We start from the raw sequence: 20606 nt of genomic DNA, 5'->3' as shown, positions 1-20606 counted from the left end.
TATTACTTATTTGTTAATGCTTCATTATTTCTGCAACTAAATATTGTCCAGTTGCCCAAGGTGAGGGGTCCCTCCCCCCCCCCTCTACCATTGCTTGAATGTTATTTTGACGCAGCGATTTATTCACTCGTTACTTTTGGGCTCTTCACTATTATTCAAACCCTACAGTATATATACTATATGCTGTATGTATGTGCTGTAGATGTACAGTACTACTTCAAACTTCATTCCAGGTCTTTATTCACCCCTGTCATAGGAATGTGGAGCGTCTAAGCACTGGCCTGGTCTTGCAAGCCGGAAATATTTATCTCCCCAGTCTTGTATACCCCCACCCCTGCCCCCGACTATGAGATTTGCGTATTTCTCTCTCCCGTACAGTATCTTGAATAATTCTGCCACCAAATATTCGCCGAGACACGCAAACTGCACGGGAGGTGGCCCAAGTTTTTCTTGCCAACGATAAACCCATCGCCTTCTGGGAAGCGCTTGCTGCTTCTGCTGCTGTCACCAGCCGAGGAATCTCAATCCTGGAATCGCACCCAGGTCCGAAACCTCGCTGGCGAACAGCGTGGAACAACGCAGACGTCCACAATGAAGTCTCCATTCTGGACTCCCCAAACATGGCACCTCCTGGCTTTGACATTCCACCTCCAGCTGGTGGAAACATCGTCGTGAATGGAAAATTTAAGTGGTGCGATTGTGGCCACGCAACCCAAAAACTTTGACCCACGTGGTAAACTACACCAATTATTTATCTCTCCTGAAAGCCCTCTCTCGTCGTGGCCAGAAGACCTCGACATTGGCATTGAGCTCCTGAACATTGCCATCATCATTCGCAAGAGTAGAATATCAACAAAGAGAGCGTGTGTGACTAGATCTTTGTAACTTTATTGACGCCGGGCACACGTTCTGGAGGTGCGTTTCACTTTTCGGAACCCAGAAATTGTTAATGTGGTGGAAACACGGGAAATCCGTGGCAGTGTTTTCTGACACATTTCCCCCCCCTTTCAAAGTGGCCCTCGCCAGCACTTCATAGCGCAGTGGCATCAACCACTGCGTCACCGCTCCCCAAAGACACAGATCCCCCGTATAGCCTGTAACAGACTGTTGGGGCAAGTGCTGTTAGCGAGCACCTATGAAGGCCGGCACGGCACACGAGGGGGTGGGGTGGCCAACACCACGCCCGACCGCCTTTGTCTCCCCAGTGGCGATGTTTACACACCGCACCAGTTACTAATTTGCGGCTGAGTCGACCTCGGGGGATGCCCAGGAGCGGATCAGATAATCGTCACTGGGTATTGGCCGTGAGCGAGAATCGAACTCTTGTTGCCAGGTTGCGTAGCTCAGCGCGCTAACCGCTGCGCCACCGCTCCACACACACATTCACAAACACGTGCTCCTCCTGCGAAATCTGTCCGCCCTTCCCCCAACCACGATTCGCATTCCAGCCCAGTGCACACATCCAGAAGCTGCTGCTGCTGTTGTAGAATAGCTGGCCATGCCCATCATCAGCCTGCACAGCAAGCCAGCCACACATACACGCACACCGCAAATGTGCCTATACACACAGCAAGCTCGTCTGCTACACACAGCAAGCCTGCAACACAGCACACACAGGGCAAACCAGACGCACACACACAGCAAGCCTGCAACACACAGCACACACAGGGCAAACCAGACGCACACACACAGCAAGCCTGCAACACACACACACACATAGCAAGCCTGTCTTGACATGCACACAATGTTACAGTATAATTGTACAGTACTGTGCTCCCACGCCTATGTTCTCAGCATTCAACCCGCACTGACCAGCGTGGTGAAGTATGGACATACAACCATTAGACAGTGTGGGGGGGGGGGGGGGCCTCATCCAGCAGTGGATTGGCAAAAAAAGTTCTGTACTGTACAGGGCCCACATCAAATACCCACAGAGCCCCCACGTTGTCTACATTGACTGTTGGGGGTAATGGTGTTTCCGAGCACCTATTCCAGTAATGGCACAGGCGTAGCCAGTAAAACGCCCAGCCCGCTTTGTCTCCCCATTGCTAACATTTTCAGACTTGAATGTGTACGATCTACAGTGCACACGTGTACAGTACACATGCAGTACTGTAGCTATTCAGCACACAACGTGTATGCTGCACTGTAGTTCACCAGTGTCTTGAGTATGGTCAAACTAAACCCATGACCTAAACGGCGTGGAGAGGGAGATCATCCAGCAGTGGATTGAGAAATGGGATGTTACATGTTGCAGTTTATATACTGTACGTGATATAAATGATAGGCGAGATGCGTCACGCGCTGCGTGCACATGTGAAGTGCAGTGTGCACGCGTGTGAAGTACAGTACACGTGTGAAGTACAGTGTGCACGCGTGTGAAGTACAGTGCACACGTGTGAAGTACAGTGTGCACGCGTGTGAAGTACAGTACACGTGTGAAGTACAGTGTGCACGCGTGTGAAGTACAGTGTACACGTGTGAAGTACAGTGCGCACGTGTTGGTGTCCTACAGTGCACGTGGTGTCATACGGTGCAGTGATTGGAACCAGGCCTGGCGGTCGAGTTATCGATATATCCATTAATATATCGATTAATCGACTTCATTGTGTTCGATTACTCGGATCCTTTTAAAAATGACGGCCGTCCCAACAGTTTAGCGAAGGCGGGAAACCCTCCTCCAAGTCACGTGACGCGGCTGATGATGGCGATGACGTCATCAAATCCCTGTCACCTCCCGGCCAGCGGCACACGTGGGGCAACGGAGATTAGACTTCCCCCCGCCAGATAGAAAATAAAAAATAAATAAATTCTAATTAGAATCTTTGAAGTATTTTTCTTTTCTATCTACGTGACTTTACCGAAAGAACCAAGAATGTGAATTCCTGCAGTCACGAAAGATTTAAGTCAAAATTCCTCCACCAGCTCGACTAACTTAGTTTTTTTTAATCGAATCTATAATCGGTAGTTATCGATTACTTAAATTCCCGGCTACGTGGCTGAGCGGTGGAGCGAGCGGTTCGCGAGCCCATCATTCCTTCGTGGTCGATAAAAAAACAAGTATAATTTATGAAGGAGCCGAGCGGTCGTAATTATGGATGTACTCGGCCTCGCCATAATAATGCGGGATCTCCGCCGCTCCCTCCGTGGTTCGTGAACACGTGGTAAGCCGCGTGGTTCATTTGACCACGCAGCACAACAGATAAAAGTTCCCCGTGTAGCCCTAACAGACTGGGGGGGATGGGCAAGTGCTGTTCGCCAGCACTTATGAACTGGTACGGCCAGAACCGCCTTTGTATCCACCGTACTGATATTGACACACCGTACCAGATTACTCATTTAAGGCCGAGTCTACCTAGGGGGAGGGAGGGAGGGGGATGGTCCAGGACCGGTTTAAGTTATTCGCTGCTGCTGCTGTGCGCCCCACCGCTGCACCACCGCTCCCCCCATTGCCATGCATTGTGTCGTGAACAGTGGGGGCAAACACGTGCAGGACGGTACAGTGCGTGCCACGTGTGCTGTACAGTGCACACGTGGTACGGGAGTAGCAGTGGAGTTACTTGCACTTTGTGCACTGCACTATGAACACATTGTAGGGCACACATACATTGCGTGTTATTCGGCGTGCAGTAACTTTGTACAACACGCCGATGCATTAAATATTGTACAGTACACTGTCTAGTGTACAGTAAACGTAATATGGTGTCTTTATACGCGTACAGTATCATACTGTACACTTATACATTACACATTTTGAAATCACACTGCAGTGTATGATACACGCGTCACTGTATCGAACACATTCAGTGTGTTGTACGATAATAATAAAATACCGTAGTCGGTCTATAATCCACTGCTGGATGAAGGCCATACTTCACCATGATGCTGGTGATGGGGACGGATAGCAGAACAACAATTGGATTTCTGTGCGCTGCCCTCTGCTGCCCACAGCAGCCTATGGCAACCTGTACTCGTAAAGCGTTCGGTTCATAGTTTCATAGTTTCATTTATTTGGTATATAGCCCTGTGAGCCATTCGGCTCTTGAATCGGGTGCAACCGCAACAAACAAACAAAAAACATGAACAAGATAAATATCTTAAAGTGATTATGTGTGACTGTGCAAACAGAAAATACAGGGAAAAAAACCAACAAAATATTCCTGATTGCCCATCTGAAGCACTTACAAATCCAGGCTCAAAAACCCCGCTTAGCTTCTGAGATATGTCGAGATCGTGGCCTTGGTGGTGGTGGTGCTGGTGGTGGGTGACATTCCGTGTGATCTGGTCACCGCTGTGGCCGGAGCAGCGGTAATAAAGAAGTGAGAAACAATTTGCCACGACGTTTCGGCCACAACACAAGCGGCCTTCATCAGGTGAAGGGACGAGACTGTCTGGAGGACAGCGCTGGAGTGAGAGAAGTCACGCTTAGATCACGACCTTTAAGCTTGTGATCGCGGCATCTATGTACATAAGCTTAAAGGTCGCGATCTAAGCGTGGCTTCTCTCGCTCCAGCGCTGTCCTCCAGACAGTCTCGTCCCTTCACCTGAAGAAGGCCCGCTTGTGTTGTGGCCGAAACGTCGTGAGAATTTTATTGTTATTTTATTTTCACCTACGTGACTTTACCCAATAGAACCAAAGAGTATGGATCCTAGCAGTCACGAAAGCTTTAAATCTAGAATTAAGAAACAATTTGCCATAATACTTCAGCAATTTGCCCGCTTCAGCTATTGCTTCCTGATGTGGTTGTACCCCGCACATGCTGACGGACGCTTGCGTTGCGCCCGAAACGTAATTCATTTTTTTTATTTTATACCTACGTGACTTTTACCGAAAAGAACAAAGAGTAGGGGACGAATGACCACCTTGTGCCGTGTGGCTGCAGGGGTTTGCAGTCACATGGCGCTTGCAACATTCATGTTGCACGCAGGAGGAGGACAGTGTGTGTGTGTCAGTCACAACACGTGTGTGTAGAATACATAGCACATGGGGCACACAAACACAGCAGCCTTGGTTCAGTGGTTCAAACGTACACATTCTGTTACAAAATTGAACAACACGTGCATGTGCTGCATATTTTCATGCATACTGGAAATACATTAAAGTGTGTGGACGAGTGTGTATGTCTACGTGTATAGGTGTGTGAGTGTGTATGTGTGTCTACGTGTATAGGTGTGTGAGTGTGTATGTGTGTCTATGTGTATTGGTGTGTGAGTGTGTACGTGTGTCTACGTGTATAGGTGTGTGAGTGTGTATGTGTGTCTACGTGTATAGGTGTGTGAATGTGTATGTGTGTCTACGTGTATAGGTGTGTGAGTGTGTATGTGTGTCTACGTGTATAGGTGTGTGAGAGTGTATGTGTGTCTACGTGTATAGGTGTGTGTGTGTATGTGTGTCTATGTGTATAGGTGTGTGAGTGTGTATGTGTGTCTATGTGTATTGGTGTGTGAGTGTGTACGTGTGTCTACGTGTATAGGTGTGTGAGTGTGTATGTGTGTCTACGTGTATAGGTGTGAGTGTGTATGTATGTCTAGGTGTATAGGTGTGTGAGTGTGTATGTATGTCTACGTGTATAGGTGTGTGAGTGTGTATGTGTGTCTACGTGTATAGGTGTGTGAGTGTGTATGTCTACGTATATAGGTGTGTGAGTGTGTATGTATGTCTACGCGTATAGGTGTGTGAGTGTGTATGTATGTCTACGTGTATAGGTGTGTGAATGTGTATGTGTGTCTACGTGTGTAGCTGTGTGAGTGTGTATGTATGTCTACGTGTGTATACGTCCTTATCTTTTTGTTTACTGCATGTGCATAGGTATGTATGTGTCAGTCTTTGTATAGGGGTGTATGTGTGTAAGTGTGTATGTCTATAGGTGTGTATGCCTTTGTGTATGTATGTGCGTGTGTGTATGTCTATGGCCCGGTCCTGGGCCTCCCCTAGGTCGACTCAGCCTCAAATGAGTGCCTGGTGCGGTGTGTAAACATCGTCACTGGGGAGACAAAGGCGGCCGGACGTGGTGCTGGTCACCCACCCCCTCGTGTGCTGTGCTGGCCTTCATTGGGAAGTGCTAACAGCACTTGCCCTAACAGTCTGTTAAGGCTATACGGGGGGTCTTGTATGTCTATAGGTGTGTATGAATGTGTTTATAGGTGTGTCAGTGTGTGTGTCTATATGTGTGTATGTGTGTGGGGAGCGGTAGTGTAGCGGATAGCGCGCTGCACTATGAACCTGGCGACCCGGGTTCGATTCCCGCTCACGGCCAACACCCAGTGACGATGATCTGAACCGGTCCTGGGCCTCCCCTAGGTCGACTCAGCCTCAAATGAGTACCTGGTGCGGTGTGTAAATATCGCCACTAGGGAGACAAAGGCGGCCGGGCGTGGTGTTGGCCACCCACCTCCTCGTGTGCCGTTCCGGCCTTCATAGGTGCTCGCTAACAGCACTTGCCCCTACAGTCTGTTAAGGCTATATGAAAAATATTTGTCTTTTGTATGATCACATGTATAGGCGTGTATGGTTGTGTGTGTAGATGTGTGAGTGTCTAGGTGTCTGTGTCTATACAGTGACCGAAAAAATGATTTGATCCCCTGCTGATTTTGTACATTTGCCCACTGACAAAGAAATGATCAGTCTCTAATGTTAATGGTAGGTTTATTTGAACAGTGAGAGACAGAATAACAACAACAACAACAAAATCCAGAAAAACGCATGTCAAAAATGTTATAAATTGACTTGCATTTTAATTAGGGAAATAAGTATTTGACCCCTCTGCAAAACATGACTTAGTACTTGGTGGTAAAACCCTTGTTGGCAATCACAGAGGTCAGACATTTCTTGTAGTTGGCCACCAAGTTTGCACACATCTCAGGAGGGATTTTGTCTCACTCCTCTTTGCAGATCTTCTCCAAGTCATTAAGGTTTCGAGGCTGACGTTTGGCAACTCGAACCTTCAGCTCCCTCCACAGATTTTCTATGGGATTAAGGTCTGGAGACTGGCTAGGTCACTCCAGGACCTTAATGTGCTTCTTCTTGAGCCACTCCTTTGTTGCCTTGGCCGTGTATTTTGGGTCATTGTCATGCTGGAATACCCATCCACGACCCATTTTGAATGCCCTGGCTGAGGGAAGGAGGTTCTCACCCAAGATTTGATGGTTCATGGCCCCGTCCATCGTCCCTTTGATGCGGTGAAGTTATCCTGTCCCCTTAGCAGAAAAACACCCCCAAAGCATAATGTTTCCACCTCCATGTTTGGCGGTGGGGATTGAGTTGATGCCAAAGAGCTCCATTTTGGTCTCATCTGAACACAACACTTTCACCCAGTTGTCCTCTGAATCATTCAGATGTTCATTGGCAAACTTCAGACGGGCATGTATATGTGCTTTCTTGAGCAGGGGGACCTTGCGGGCGTTGCAGGATTTCAGTCCTTCACGGCGTAGTGTTACCAATTGTTTTTTTGGTGACTATGGTCGCAGCTGCCCTGAGATCATTGATAAGATCCTCCTGTGTAGTTCTGGGCTGATTCCTCACCGTTATCATGATCATTGCAACTCCACGAGGTGAGATCTTGCATGGGGCCCAAGGCCGAGGGAGATTGACAGTTCTTTTGTGTTTCTTCCATTTGCGAATAATCGCACCAACTGTTGTCACCTTCTCACCAAGCTGCTTGGCAATGGTCTTGTAGCCCATTCCAGCCTTGTGTAGGTCTACAATCTTGTCCCTGACATCCTTGGAGAGCTCTTTGGTCTTGGCCATGGTGGAGAGTTTGGAATCTGATTGATTGCTTCTGTGGACAAGTGTCTTTTATACAGGTAACACGCTGAGATTAGGAGCACTCCATTTAAGAGTGTGCTCCTAATCTCAGCTCGTTACCTGTATAAAAGACACCTGGGAGCCAGAAATCTTTCTGATTGAGAGGGGGTCAAATACTTATTTCCCTCATTAAAATGCAAATCAATTTATAGCATTTTTGACATGCGTTTTTCTGGATTTTCTTGTTATTCTGTCTCTCACTGTTCAAATAAACCTACCATTAAAATTATAGACTGATCATTTCTTTGTCAGTGGGCAAACGTACAAAATCAGCAGGGGATCAAATACTTTTTTCCCTCACTGTAGGTGTGTGTGTCTATAGGTGTGTATGATTGTGTATATGTGTGTATGATTGTGTGTATAGGTGTGTATCTGTGTCTATAGGTGTGTATGTGTATAGGTGGGTGTGTGTAGGTGTGTATGATTGTGTATGTGTGTATGATTTTATGTATAGGTGTGTATGTGTGTCTATAGGTGTGTATGTGTATAAGTGTGTGTGTGTCTAGGTGTGTATGATTGTGTGTATAGGTGTGTATGTGTATAGGTGTGTGTCTAGGTGTGTATGATTGTGTATAGGTGTGTGTGTAGATATATGTGCGTGTGACAGTGTGCATGTGAGTGTGTATAGGTGTGTATGTGTGAGTGTCTAGGTGTGTGTGTCTATAGGTGTTTATGCTTTTGTTCGGCCGGATCGAGGGGGCTAAGCGGGCGCGGCACGGGCTAGAGAAGAGATGGAGTGATGTGGTACAGGAGGCACGGGGCTAGAGAAGAGATGGAGTGATGTGGTACAGGAGGCACGGGCTAGAGAAGAGATGGAGTGATGTGGTACAGGAGGCACGGGCTAGAGAAGAGATGGAGTGATGTGGTACAGGAGGACGTGGAGCTGAGTGGACTTGCCGATGACTGGTACCAGCGGTGTCAAGATCGGCCTCTGTGGAGGAGGCTCGTGAAGGATGCTACTGGGCAGTTGGAGGCAGTCGCCCTCCAACAACAACGGAGGGCAGAGGAGCGACGCTCACAACGAGCGGAGCGCCGGGTGGCTAAAGCACAGCAGGTTGGCACAGTAGGGGGCACAGGCGGTGCATCAGCCAGTCATCTCAGTCAGTCGACCCGTGGCACCTGGGTCTGCCCCGTGACCTGCCAGCGGGCGTTCGACACGTCACGTGGCCTCAGGGTGCACATAGCCTGGCACAAGCGTCGTGGTGACGTCACCGCCACTTAGTGGCGAATGGCGGTTGTTGTTGTGTGACAGTGTGTATGTGTGTCTATTGGTGTGTGTGAGAGTGTCTAGGTGTGTATGTGTATAGGTATGTATCTGTATAGGTGTGTATAGGGGTGTATGATTGTGTATAGGTGTGTATGTGTGTCTATAGGTGTGTATGTGTATAGGTATGTATCTGTATAGGTGTGTATATATGTGTGTGTGTGACTGTGTGTGTGTATAGGTGTGTGTGAGTGTCTATTGGGGTGTATGCCTATAGGTGTGTATGTATGTGTCTATAGGTGTGTGTGCGTCTAGGTGTGTGTCTATAGGTGTGTATGTGTCTATAGGTGTGTATGATTGTGTGACAGTGTGTGTGTATATATGTGTGTGACAGTGTGTATATATGTGTGCGTGACAGTGTGTGTGTGTCCATGTGTGTGTAGATAAGTGTGTATACACACACACAGTCACACACACGTGCACACACACGCACGCACGCGCGCTCCATGAAGAGTGGCCGAGGGAGTGAGAGGGAGGGCAGCTGAGCTGCGTGTGTGTCTGTGTGTATGTATATGCACGTGTGTGTGTGTGTTCATAGAAAGAAATGGGCTATGTAGCAGCCCTTATGGTGGTAGATCCAGTCTGTGATCACCTCGCTGACACTATTTAACAGACATTGCAAGAATACAAGGCGTGTGATGGTCTCTTCATTTTGGCTTCAAGGAATACAATTGCCCCCTTAAAACCCAAGCAAGCCAGCCAGCGAGCAAACAACACATCATCATCTTGTCCACCTAGCAGCAGCCAGGGACAAGCAGCTAGCAAGTACGTGGTGTAAGGTAAGACAATATCAATGTAGCTCTTAACAGAACTGCACACATAGATATACAGTACTGTACACGTATACACGTACACACTACACTGTACATTAGTACACTAACAACACTATAGAGACACGCGTAGCACACACACACACACATAGAGATACAGTACATTCACACGTACATTACTGTAATATACATACAGTACATAGGCACTAATACGCATATACAAATAGACAGTATATACACTACAGTACACACACACACATATACATGAGTACACGTGGTTTGTGATGGTACCGGTTCACTATTTCACACGTGTTAGTGTACACGTGTGGTGTGCTCGTTGTGTGTAACGTGGCATAGGGACGAAAACAATCCCTCATTAAAGGGAATTAATTGTGCTTTGGTTGGCGATGTGCTCTCGCTGTCCTTGCTGTTGTACTTGGAGGCACACGGCAACCCTCAGTAATAGCCACGTAACGCAATTCTCATGAGTGTCTTATCAGCCGCATTGTTGCGAATAACATGGTTATTGTTACACAGAACACGTGTGGTGAGTGTATGGTGTACATGGTGGTTATTGTAACACAGCACACGTGTGGTGAGTGTATGGTGTTCATGGTGGTTATTGTAACACAGCACACGTGTGGTGAGTGTATGGTGTACATGGTTCATGGTGGTTATTGTAACACAGCACACGTGTGGTGAGTGTATGGTGTACATGGTTCATGGTGGTTATTGTAACACAGCACACGTGTGGTGAGTGTATGGTGTACATGGTTCATGGTGGTTATTGTAACACAGCACACGTGTGGTGAGTCTATGGTGTACATGGTGGTTATTGTAACACAGCACACGTGTGGTGAGTGTATGGTGTGCATGGTTCATGGTGGTTGTTGTAACACAGCACACGTGTGGTGAGTCTATGGTGTACATGGTTCATGGTGGTTATTGTAACAACACACGTGTAGTGAGTGTATGGTGTTCATGGTGGTTATTGTAACACAGCACACGTGTGGTGAGTGTATGGTGTTCATGGTTCATGGTGGTTATTGTAACACAGCACACGTGTGGTGAGTCTATGGTGTTCATGGTTCATGGTGGTTATTGTAACAGCACACGTGTGGTGAGTCTATGGTGTTCAAGGTGTTATTGTAACACAGCACACGTGTGGTGAGTGTATGGTGTTCATGGTTCATGGTGGTTATTGTAACAGCACACGTGTGGTGAGTGTATGGTGTACATGGTTCATGGTGGTTATTGTAACACAGCACACGTGTGGTGAGTGTATGGTGTACATGGTTCATGGTGGTTATTGTAACACAGCACACGTGTGGTGAGTGTATGGTGTTCATGGTGGTTATTGTAACACAGCACACGTGTGGTGAGTGTATGATGTTCATGGTGGTTATTGTAACACAGCACACGTGTGGTGAGTGTATGGTGTACATGGTTCATGGTGGTTATTGTAACAGCACACGTGTGGTGAGTGTATGGTGTACATGGTTCATGGTGGTTATTGTAACACAGCACACGTGTGGTGAGTGTATGGTGTACATGGTTCATGGTGGTTATTGTAACACAGCACACGTATGGTGAGTGTATGGTGTGCATGGTTCATGGTGGTTATTGTAACACAGAACACGTGTGGTGAGTGTATGGTGTACATGGTTCATGGTGGTTATTGTAACACAGCACACGTGTGGCGAGTCTATGGTGTACAGGGTTCATGGTGGTTATTGTAACACAGCACACGTGTGGTGAGTGTATGGTGTACATGGTGGTTATTGTAACACAGCACACGTGTGGTGAGTGTATGGTGTTCATGGTGGTTATTGTAACAGCACACGTGTGGTGAGTGTATGGTGTACATGGTTCATGGTGGTTATTGTAACACAGCACACGTGTGGTGAGTCTATGGTGTACATGGTGGTTATTGTAACACAGCACACGTGTGGTGAGTCTATGGTGTACATGGTTCATGGTGGTTATTGTAACACAACACACGTGTGGTGAGTGTACATGGTTCATGGTGGTTATTGTAACACAGCACACGTGTGGTGAGTGTATGGTGTACATGGTGGTTATTGTAACACAGCACACGTGTAGTGAGTGAACCCCTCCACTGACCCCAGACCCACGATTTAATAGGTTGGATACCCTTTTTTGTTGCTAGATGGCTTTCATTGTCCATGCTGTTAGTCGGTTACTGTACAGAACTTGCATTTAGCTGCTGAGCTAAATGGGTTAGGGGTCAGTTCCAGCTGCAAATCTTTCATACGTTTAAAAAATGCGTCAGGGTCAGGTGAAATATAAAAGTCTAAACCGCTTAAGCGGTGAGTTGTAATGCAACGTGCAATCGTTACTGGTGGACCAAAAAAATATCACTCTTATTGACAATTTCCCAGGGGGGGTGGTAGGTCTCGCGCTTAAAAACTAATCTCCGTTTAAGGGTATGGTCGTGCAGTTGTGAGTGTGTCTGCGTACTGTTGTTACTATGTACTGTCGTCGTCGTGCGTACTAGTAACGGGAGAGCGTGGCAAAAAAAAGCGCGAAGAAACCCAATGTGATTGGGAGAAACCCAATGTTAATAGGAGATACCCGAGGGTGAATAGGGGAAATCGAGAAGCCAGAGACGAGGGGATATTCCCGATTTGTGGGGGTGGGTGGTGGTGGTTGTGGTGGTGGCACAATGACACCCAGACGTCCCCAATTAAGCTTGTGTGGCAAGTCACTCCCCGAAGAAAGGTGGGCAACGTTTGCAACAGCACGTGCCACTAACTTTCATGCGGTTAATATCGAAAATAAGGGCCCCCATCCACGCCGCAATGTGTAACTCGGTCTGCGCTGCATTAGCGGGACCGTTAATTAAAGAATTAAGCAGAGAGAGAGAGTGTGCTCGGAGCACGCGTTACCTTCACAATTTACTGCATCTTTCCTCATTTAGGCGACGATCGCTTTGCAACACAGCAACGCACTTTCCTGCGCAGAGCGATAGTTAAATGTTACGAATTAACGTTTTAAAGTTGTAGGGTAAATGTTTCTAAGTCTCGCGTCCGGAACGTCGACCCGCGCGGGTCTTTTCGTCGTTGCCTAGTTGTCATCGGGGAAGCCTAGGCTAGGCCCCCGGCGGAAATATCGTCCACGGTACACGGGCGCGCCTCGCCCATCCCCCGCCACCCAGTCCTTGGACCGGTTACCCTCCGTTGCTAATGATTAGATGGGGGTGCTGTGAGACCGTCTGCGTGAAGTTAACATGCATTAGTAAAAGGGCAGAAAAGAAAAGCAATATTTGACGCGCGTGACCGCCGCGGACCTATACGCTTTACTTGGTTTTCCTGCCGGAGACCTGGGCTAGGCCCCCGGCGGGAGCCTGGTCCGCGGGGTGGGTTGTGGTTCGCCCATCCCCCGCGCCCGCCCCCCCCCCCCCCCGTGCGTGTTTAACGCGGCTCCTTCTGCATTGGCGTGAGTAACGAACATCGCTCTCTTCGCACGGCTACATTCACGTTAAACGCTACATTTTACTTCAAGTTATCTCTAACTTTAGCTCAGAGCGACGCAGTTGAAGCAGTGAACGCGGCTTCGTGACCGAAACTTCGAGGCTATTTAAATTGAACAATTTGAAGTCTGGGCTGATAAAACTCTCACTGCGACTGTTAAACTCACTCCCCAACTCCGTAGGTGAAAGATCTGTTAAATGAAAGCTGATTAATGTTTAAAAAAAAAACCCCAGCTCATTGACATTTGCGGTGTGCTTTGAGGATTGCAAACCGCGACTTACACAATAAATTGGCCAGGCATTGCCAGTGTAAGCAGCACGCTCATTACAAGGAGTCTTGAGACTCTTTTAAAAAAAATCGCTGGTGTTTATATATCAACGACATAGCGACGTTAAACTCGCGGAACGTTCCCTAGTTCGTTATGTTGGCAACGTGGAATCTCAAATAAAATAAGAGTACTGTATGTACCGTAATAGTACGCTGACTGCCATTTCAAGCCTCGGTAAGAGCTCTTGCTTAATTTAAAATGTAGGTCAAGCCTACATAGGCATGGGTGTTGCTGTTTTGTGTGGGACGAGGCAGACCTGTTTGTGTGTGTTTTTTTTAAACCAAATAAATACAACTAACAAAGATTCAAGAGCAATGGACAGACGTTAATCCTGACGAGCTCTCTTGAGGTTCCTCACCATTCGCTTGAATCTCATAAGGTTTGGTGATAAGAGGTCACTTAAGACAGATTACATCCATACAGTGTATTTCCTGTTTTAAGCAGTTTAATGACCTGGGAAGAGGTTTGCTTTCCGTTGGAGGAATGTTGAACTTCCACTGCTGGTTCAGGGTTTGTAGGTGGAAATTAGTGCTGTTTTGAGTGGGGAGACGGGTTGGTTGGATGCAATAGGACCTCAATTTGCAAAAATCAGGTCAACAAAACGGGAATAAATTGCTTTGAATGTTCACGGGTACATTTTATATACAGTACGTATCATGGTAAAATATGGTCAAATAACCCCCAAGACCCGCAACCGGCATAAGGGGGAGGCCTTCATCCAGCAGTGGATTAGCAAAACGGCTGTACATGTACGATTCGTCGGTGAGTCTTAATTTGTTTTAAGGGCTTCAGATGTTATTGAACAAGTTCCTGTTTAGTAGCTACGGTACAGTGTGTTTATAGTAAAAGGGAGGAACTGGAGTGTCGTGGTGATAGCCGGCGCCTCATCTGTGACCGACCCACCAAGAGCCGTCTTCGAGTGGCTTGGATTAGAAGCTCCCCATCACCTCCACCACGCTGACATACGTTAGTGTATAATGATGGCTTAATGTGATTTTAGGATGATCTGTCATACCGTGATAGTGTTCAGGCTACGGCTGGGTTCTGTGTGGCTCATTCGGTAGGGCAGTGGTGCTGGTTTCCATTTGTGAGTTTGAGTTCATGCACGTGTTACGTATATCGTTTATTGTTAAATTGGAATTCGCGGTTCCTACGATCGCTGTTACATTGTTTTTATAGCTTAATTTTGGTGATTTCGAAAAAGGTTCTGGTTTAGCTGTATTTGTTTGTAGCACACAGAGTTAGACTGATAACTGTAATCTAAATTGTCCTATGGTTGTTATTGTTTGACTTGCATCCCACTGGGATTTTTGCACACAGCGTTGATATGCGGTGCTTTTTCTGGAAGACTTTGCTGTTTTTTTCCCTGGATTTTTCTGTTGTGCGTGGTCACTTTAAGATTTTTCTTGTTCACGTTTTTTGTTTGTTGTGGTTGCACCCGATTCAAGAGCCGAATGGCTCACAGGGCTATACCAAATAGATGAACTGAACTGGCCAGGGTCACCTCGGCCCTATCATCATCATTCCTTTGGGGTTGGTAAAATATCTACTATCTGGTGAGGCTTCGCTGTTCGGTGCAGAAGAGTGTCACCAGTGAGTGGTTAAGGCTTCAAGGCTAGACTAGTCTGCCACAGGAAAAGAGTAAGTACCGACCTCTGGCCAGTGCTCGTTTTTTTTTTGAGCTGATGTTTCTGTCGCAGATGTGAAATTGCCCCGTATTGTATGACTGGAATTGGCCAAGCATCCCAAGAAGAATTCTTCACATTTTTGTTTGTTATTTTGAACCGATATATCTCCATGTACACAAGGGGCATTTGATGGGGCAGACCTGTTTAGAATCCGGCATATGGTGGTGATGTTACCATGAGGAGAGCGGTGACCGATTCCGATTTCCTTCGGGAATTGTGTCCCATCCATTGCTTGTTGCCGGGGAAACACGCTGTGAGGACGAAGCAGCAGCGTTCGGCTCATTCACTTTCCTCGCAGCTGGTCCTCCTCTGGGCTCAACATCCACCCGCCTCTGCTGCGAGCCATGTGTTGTTCACAACCAACTCGGAAGATAATGGTCGGAAATAAAAGTGTTGGCCCCGTCAGCTTTGTCGATAAAACCTGGGCCGGTTTTGATTTGTATTGGTGTCATCGGTAGAGTTGTGGCCTATTTAGACGTTTGGGTTTTCCACGAGCTTCCCGATTTTCTCATGTTTCGGTGTACTCGGAATTTATTTGGAATAAGCCACTATCTGCAAATCCAGAGAGATCTGCCAAATAACCATCAGAAATGTGAATAATCGGGCCCCTGTGGCCAATGGGATTTGCAGATAAGAAGATGACAGATAATGAGTAACATCCTATCATTATTATTACGATCTTTGTGGCAATACGCGTTGCGTGTGAGGTTGGTACATAATCTGTCATGAGTAGCTTGCGTACGCTAATTGTGTGCAAGCCAGACACACAAAGCCGGAAAGGTGTGAACGAGAGACGTGCGGGGCTGTGTGGTGGTGGTGGAGGGGAGGGAGCGGTGTGGGGGGAATCCAGTCTCGATGGACGGGGGAGAAGGGGGCAGAGAAGGCAGGGAAGGAAATACATTTTTATCTGTTGTTTAAGGCGGAAGCATGCGTTGAGAGGCTTCATGTGAATTCATGGAGGTGCGACGTAATTCCTAGTACAGCGGTTTGGGAGCTGCGTTACAAACCTGGCCACCTTAATTCGATTCTCGCTCACGGCCAACACCAGCGACGATTGTCTGAACCTGTCCTGGGCATCTCCTAGGTCGACTCGGTCCCAAGTGATTGCCTGCTGCGGTGTGTAAACATCGCCACTAGGGAGACAAAGGCGGCGGGGGGTGGTGCTCGCCACCCACCCCCTCGCGTGTCGTGCCGGCCTTCATAGGTGCTCGCTAACAGCGCTTGCCCCAAAAGGCTGCACGGGGTGGATCTTGGTGTTTCTATTTGTGTGTGTTGGAGCTATGGCGCAGCAATTCATGCAGCACCGTTCTATAAACGAGTTGGGTTCCTTGTGACGGCTAACATCAGTGATGGGTGATATTTGATCCAGTCCTGGACTCCTCTTTCACAACCCCACACTGACCATTGTGGTGAAGTATCATCGTCAACAACTCCCACGATTTGGGGAGACCACGTAGGTCGTGGGGGTTTTTAGGGCGCTACATTGTTGACGAATCCCATTTTGGATTTCATGTCGATATCGGTTGCAAGCGCTATCTGAATCAAACATGAGCCTATTGGATTCCCGCTCACGGCCACCATCCGTGACAAATATCTAAACCCGTCCTGAGCCTACTCCTGGTTTACTCGGCATTAAATAGCTACCTTTGTGCGCTGCGTGAAAATCAATTGGGCATGGCCACGGCACTCTGTGGTCTGCCTTGCCTGTCACAGTAAGGGTTAACGATAGCACGCGTCCCGTGGTCTATGCGGCTATATGGGGAGGATTTCTGTCGTGTTGTTGACGCGCGTGCGAGTGAGCGCTGGTGCAATGTCTCCGGTTGGGTTCTTGGCCATGATGCACAACGCCAATGTGTATAACCTGCTCTCCCGTCACCTCCATGTCATCACTGCTGAATGGTAGTTCTCGCTGCGATGGTGCATGCGTATCGGCACTCGGGTGAGACGAAGGTGGCCAAGTGCACGTTGTGCTGTTTCCAGTTTTTTTATTTCGCTCAAACCACCGCTGTGCTGTCCTTAATACACGTACAGCCCTTTTTTTCTGTACAGTTATTTGACCATGCTTCACCATGCGCAACAGGCGGTATAGGCTGCCGAGCTATGTTGTAGGCGGCCGAGGGCAGTGCGGCAAAATCCATTGGTGTCCCTTACTGTGCTTCCACGTCAACAGTGGCCTTCACAGGCAATCGCTAAAAGCTGCTGTCAAAACAGCCGTCCTGCGGAACCACTGCTCTGTGTGTGTGTGAATGGTGACGGTGGTGGTGAGGTTGATGCGGTTTGCATACAGCTGTACGATCTCAATGGCACAGGTTGAATTCCTCCTCGCTGCACATCTCATGGTCGCCCTGCACGTTGGCATAGACCAGGGCTATGCCTCCTAAATTCACTCAAGCCAGCAGCGCCTGTTTCGATGGTGGTAGTGGCCAATGACATAAGCTCTGGGGAGACACAAAGGCAAAGGATGTGTGTGTGAGTGTGCATAAGCTTGGTGTGGGTGTGGGAGTGTCGCGGTTAACGCGCTGTGCCGGGAACCTGGCAAACAGAGTTCGATTCCCGCTCACGGCCAACAACAGTGACAAATATCTGAACCGCTTCTGGGCCTCCCCTAAGTCAAAATGAGTACCTGGTGCGGTGTGTAAACATCGCCACGAATGAGACAAAGGCAGCCATACGTGGTGCTGGCCACCCACCCCATCCTCGTGTGCCGTTCTGTCCTTCAGAGTTGCTCGCTAAACAGCACTTGCCCCGACAGTCTGTTAATGCTATCCGGGGGATCTTTGTCTTTTTTATGAGCTTGGTGTTGCCCCACCTTTCCTTGCGCATGTGCACCGCTGCCATTTAGTAAAAGCGTTCTCCCACGTAGTTTGCTACCATCATCTGTGGTGAGGCCACGTGTCGCTGTGCCGTGTGTACGATGCGCAGGACAGGGCTGATTACGAGTGTGTTATCGTTCAAACGACGTTCCTCGTGGGCTAATGCCATAAACATGTTTTAGTTCGGGCATTTTCTGTTTGGAAGGAGGCCTCCCCACGCCGTCAGTCGTGGGGTTTTGTTCGACCATACTTCACCACGCCGGTCTGTTTGGGTTGGGCTCAAAGCCGCTTCATTTACCACTGCATGAGAAATTAGATTTTGTATTGAAACATGTAGGACTTTCGGGTTTTTACGAACAATTTTGGAAAAAAATCGAATAATGTTCAAACGTAATCATGTAACTTGTTTTCTTGCCAGCAAAAGTGACGTCGCATGGTGCCACGTGACACCACTTTGTGATCTCATATCCTGTGATGTCCTACATAATTTGTGAAGTAAATGAAAATCAAATTGTTTTAAATTTCATGTCTAGACCAAATTTTTCAGATTAATACAAATACCGGGAGCATATCCCTACTCTGCACCTATGTTAAGGATGGTCAGGTGTCAAACTCAGGTTGCCACATCCATCGTGGCAGTGTGCTAACCAGTGTGCCACCGCTCCACCACACACACACACCACATACCATGGTTGTAAAATACAAATGAAATGTGACCTCAATTCTATGGGCAAATAACTTTTCTTAAATGTTTTAACCACATTCCCGGTGATATTTTAGTATTGATGGCTTTGTCGGGATATTAAGTTCGGAAAAGTAACTCCATGTAGCACAGACTGTCAGTTTGCAAATGTCCTCAAGACCGGATTTAACCATCATCCTGAACATCTGGCCAAATATTAAATAATAAACTCCCAACTAAAATATTGAGGGACTGGTTTGGCTATGTTCCACATGCACAAATACTCTTTACACGTTCGCCAAAACGCTGTCTTTATGACAGAAAAAGAATACGTGAATAGGCTGACGTTTTGGGTAGTGATGCACATGGAAGATTGTAAAGCCGGTGACCTGAATTTGATTCCAAGTTTTGGCTAACATCAACACGCACTAACTGGCGAGGTAAAGTATAGTCAAACAACCCCCACGACTGACGAATGGCTACAGATTAAGGCGTATGTGGCACCTAAAAGATCACAAAAGTAGTTATCGACGCAGCCAGTTTCCTTTTATGGAGGGTGCTGCATTGTCACCAATACCATTTTGGATATTGTTTTTTTCATAATTTGGGACAAAACTGGAGATTCCGCAGGAACGGCCACGCGTATGAGAGGAGGACACACGTGGGCCACACACGTGAGAGGAGAACGCATGTGCTCTCCGCGTCTTTCCCGCCTGCCCACGTGTGGTACGGTGTGCGTGGCATTGTGGGCAGCAGCAGTGGTATAGTGGTTTGTGCTGCTGTCACGTGACCCTCGCGTTCCTGCGGGCGCCTCTCCTATAGGCATCCCCCCCCTCCCTTTTTTTCAAGGGACTGTATAACCACATCCACCCCGCAAGCGCTGCCTCCATTATTAGCAGTGTGATGGGGAGGGGGGTTAGGGTACGGGTAGATGTGGGTGAGGGGAAAGGAACGACGGGGCTTGGGGAGGAGGGATGAACTCTGAAATTTCAGTGTGAGATTTGCCGAAAGGAAATCGCGTTTACTCTGGCGGCATCTCGGCCTTGCCGTGCGGTATTACTGATGTCCAGTGACGCCTGTTTACTAAACGAGGCGACGCCTTTCTCATTTAGACTTTGCCGAGTCTCATCGGCAAGACCTGGCCCGTTAGCCGAATGCCACTGGAGGGCCGACAGTGATTCATATTATCACCGATATAGTGGGCAGTGGGAAATGACTAGTGACCAAATAACCCGGAAGGCACCCGATAAAGTCAGATCTCAAAAGCTACGCAGGTCAAGCCTGGATAGTGCTCGCATGAGCAACCACCACGTGATACAGATTGTTATAGACTGATGTGGGGCTACACGGTGGGCACCAGGGAGCGGTGCAGAAAAAAACATCATTGCACCCTACTTCTATGCTCTTCCAGATCTAACCTCCCCACCTTCACCAGCTTGCTGTGGCCAGCGTGGTGGTGAAGTATGGGTCAAATACCTCCATGGCTTGCATGGCTTGGAGAGGCCCTCATCCAGCAGTGGATTGACAAAAGCTGTGCAGACACACAGGAGGAAGGTGGGTAGATGTAAGAAATGCCTGCGGCTAGAGAGCAGCTCAGTCGGGATAGAATCGTAGCGCCCTCAGTCATGAGGTTGCGAGTTCAAACCCTGCCGAGGGTTTGACTTGGCACCATCATCATCATGAGTGCCCTTGGGTTGATAAAATGAGCACTACCTGCGGATAGTTGACAGTGGCTCTCTGAAGAGACCGGTCTCTGCCAAATT

At 47.9% G+C, this 20606-nt stretch overlaps 1 protein-coding gene across 5 annotated transcripts in view; it reads left to right on the top strand.

Annotated features, from left to right (window-relative positions):
- LOC116951164 (uncharacterized) overlaps positions 1-20606 on the top strand; it is a 93025-nt gene that overhangs the window by 14317 nt on the left and 58102 nt on the right. Inside the window, exon 1 of one of the 5 annotated variants that reach the window (XM_076073475.1) lies at positions 8918-9847. The exons of 1 other annotated variant lie outside the window; for it this stretch is intronic. The gene's annotated coding sequence lies outside the window, so the exon portion shown is untranslated. Of the gene's footprint in view, positions 1-8917; positions 13298-20606 lie in introns of those variants that run through there. 3 more of the 5 variants (XM_076073474.1, XM_076073473.1, XM_076073478.1) reach the window with 3 other exon arrangements.

Source organism: Petromyzon marinus, chromosome 42 (assembly GCF_048934315.1).
Source record: "Petromyzon marinus isolate PM22_M1 ecotype Great Lakes invasive population chromosome 42, UKy_Petmar_22M1.pri1.0, whole genome shotgun sequence".
In the NCBI taxonomy this organism is placed as follows: domain Eukaryota; kingdom Metazoa; phylum Chordata; class Hyperoartia; order Petromyzontiformes; family Petromyzontidae; genus Petromyzon; species Petromyzon marinus.
This window is presented reverse-complemented; position numbering and strand designations above follow the sequence as displayed.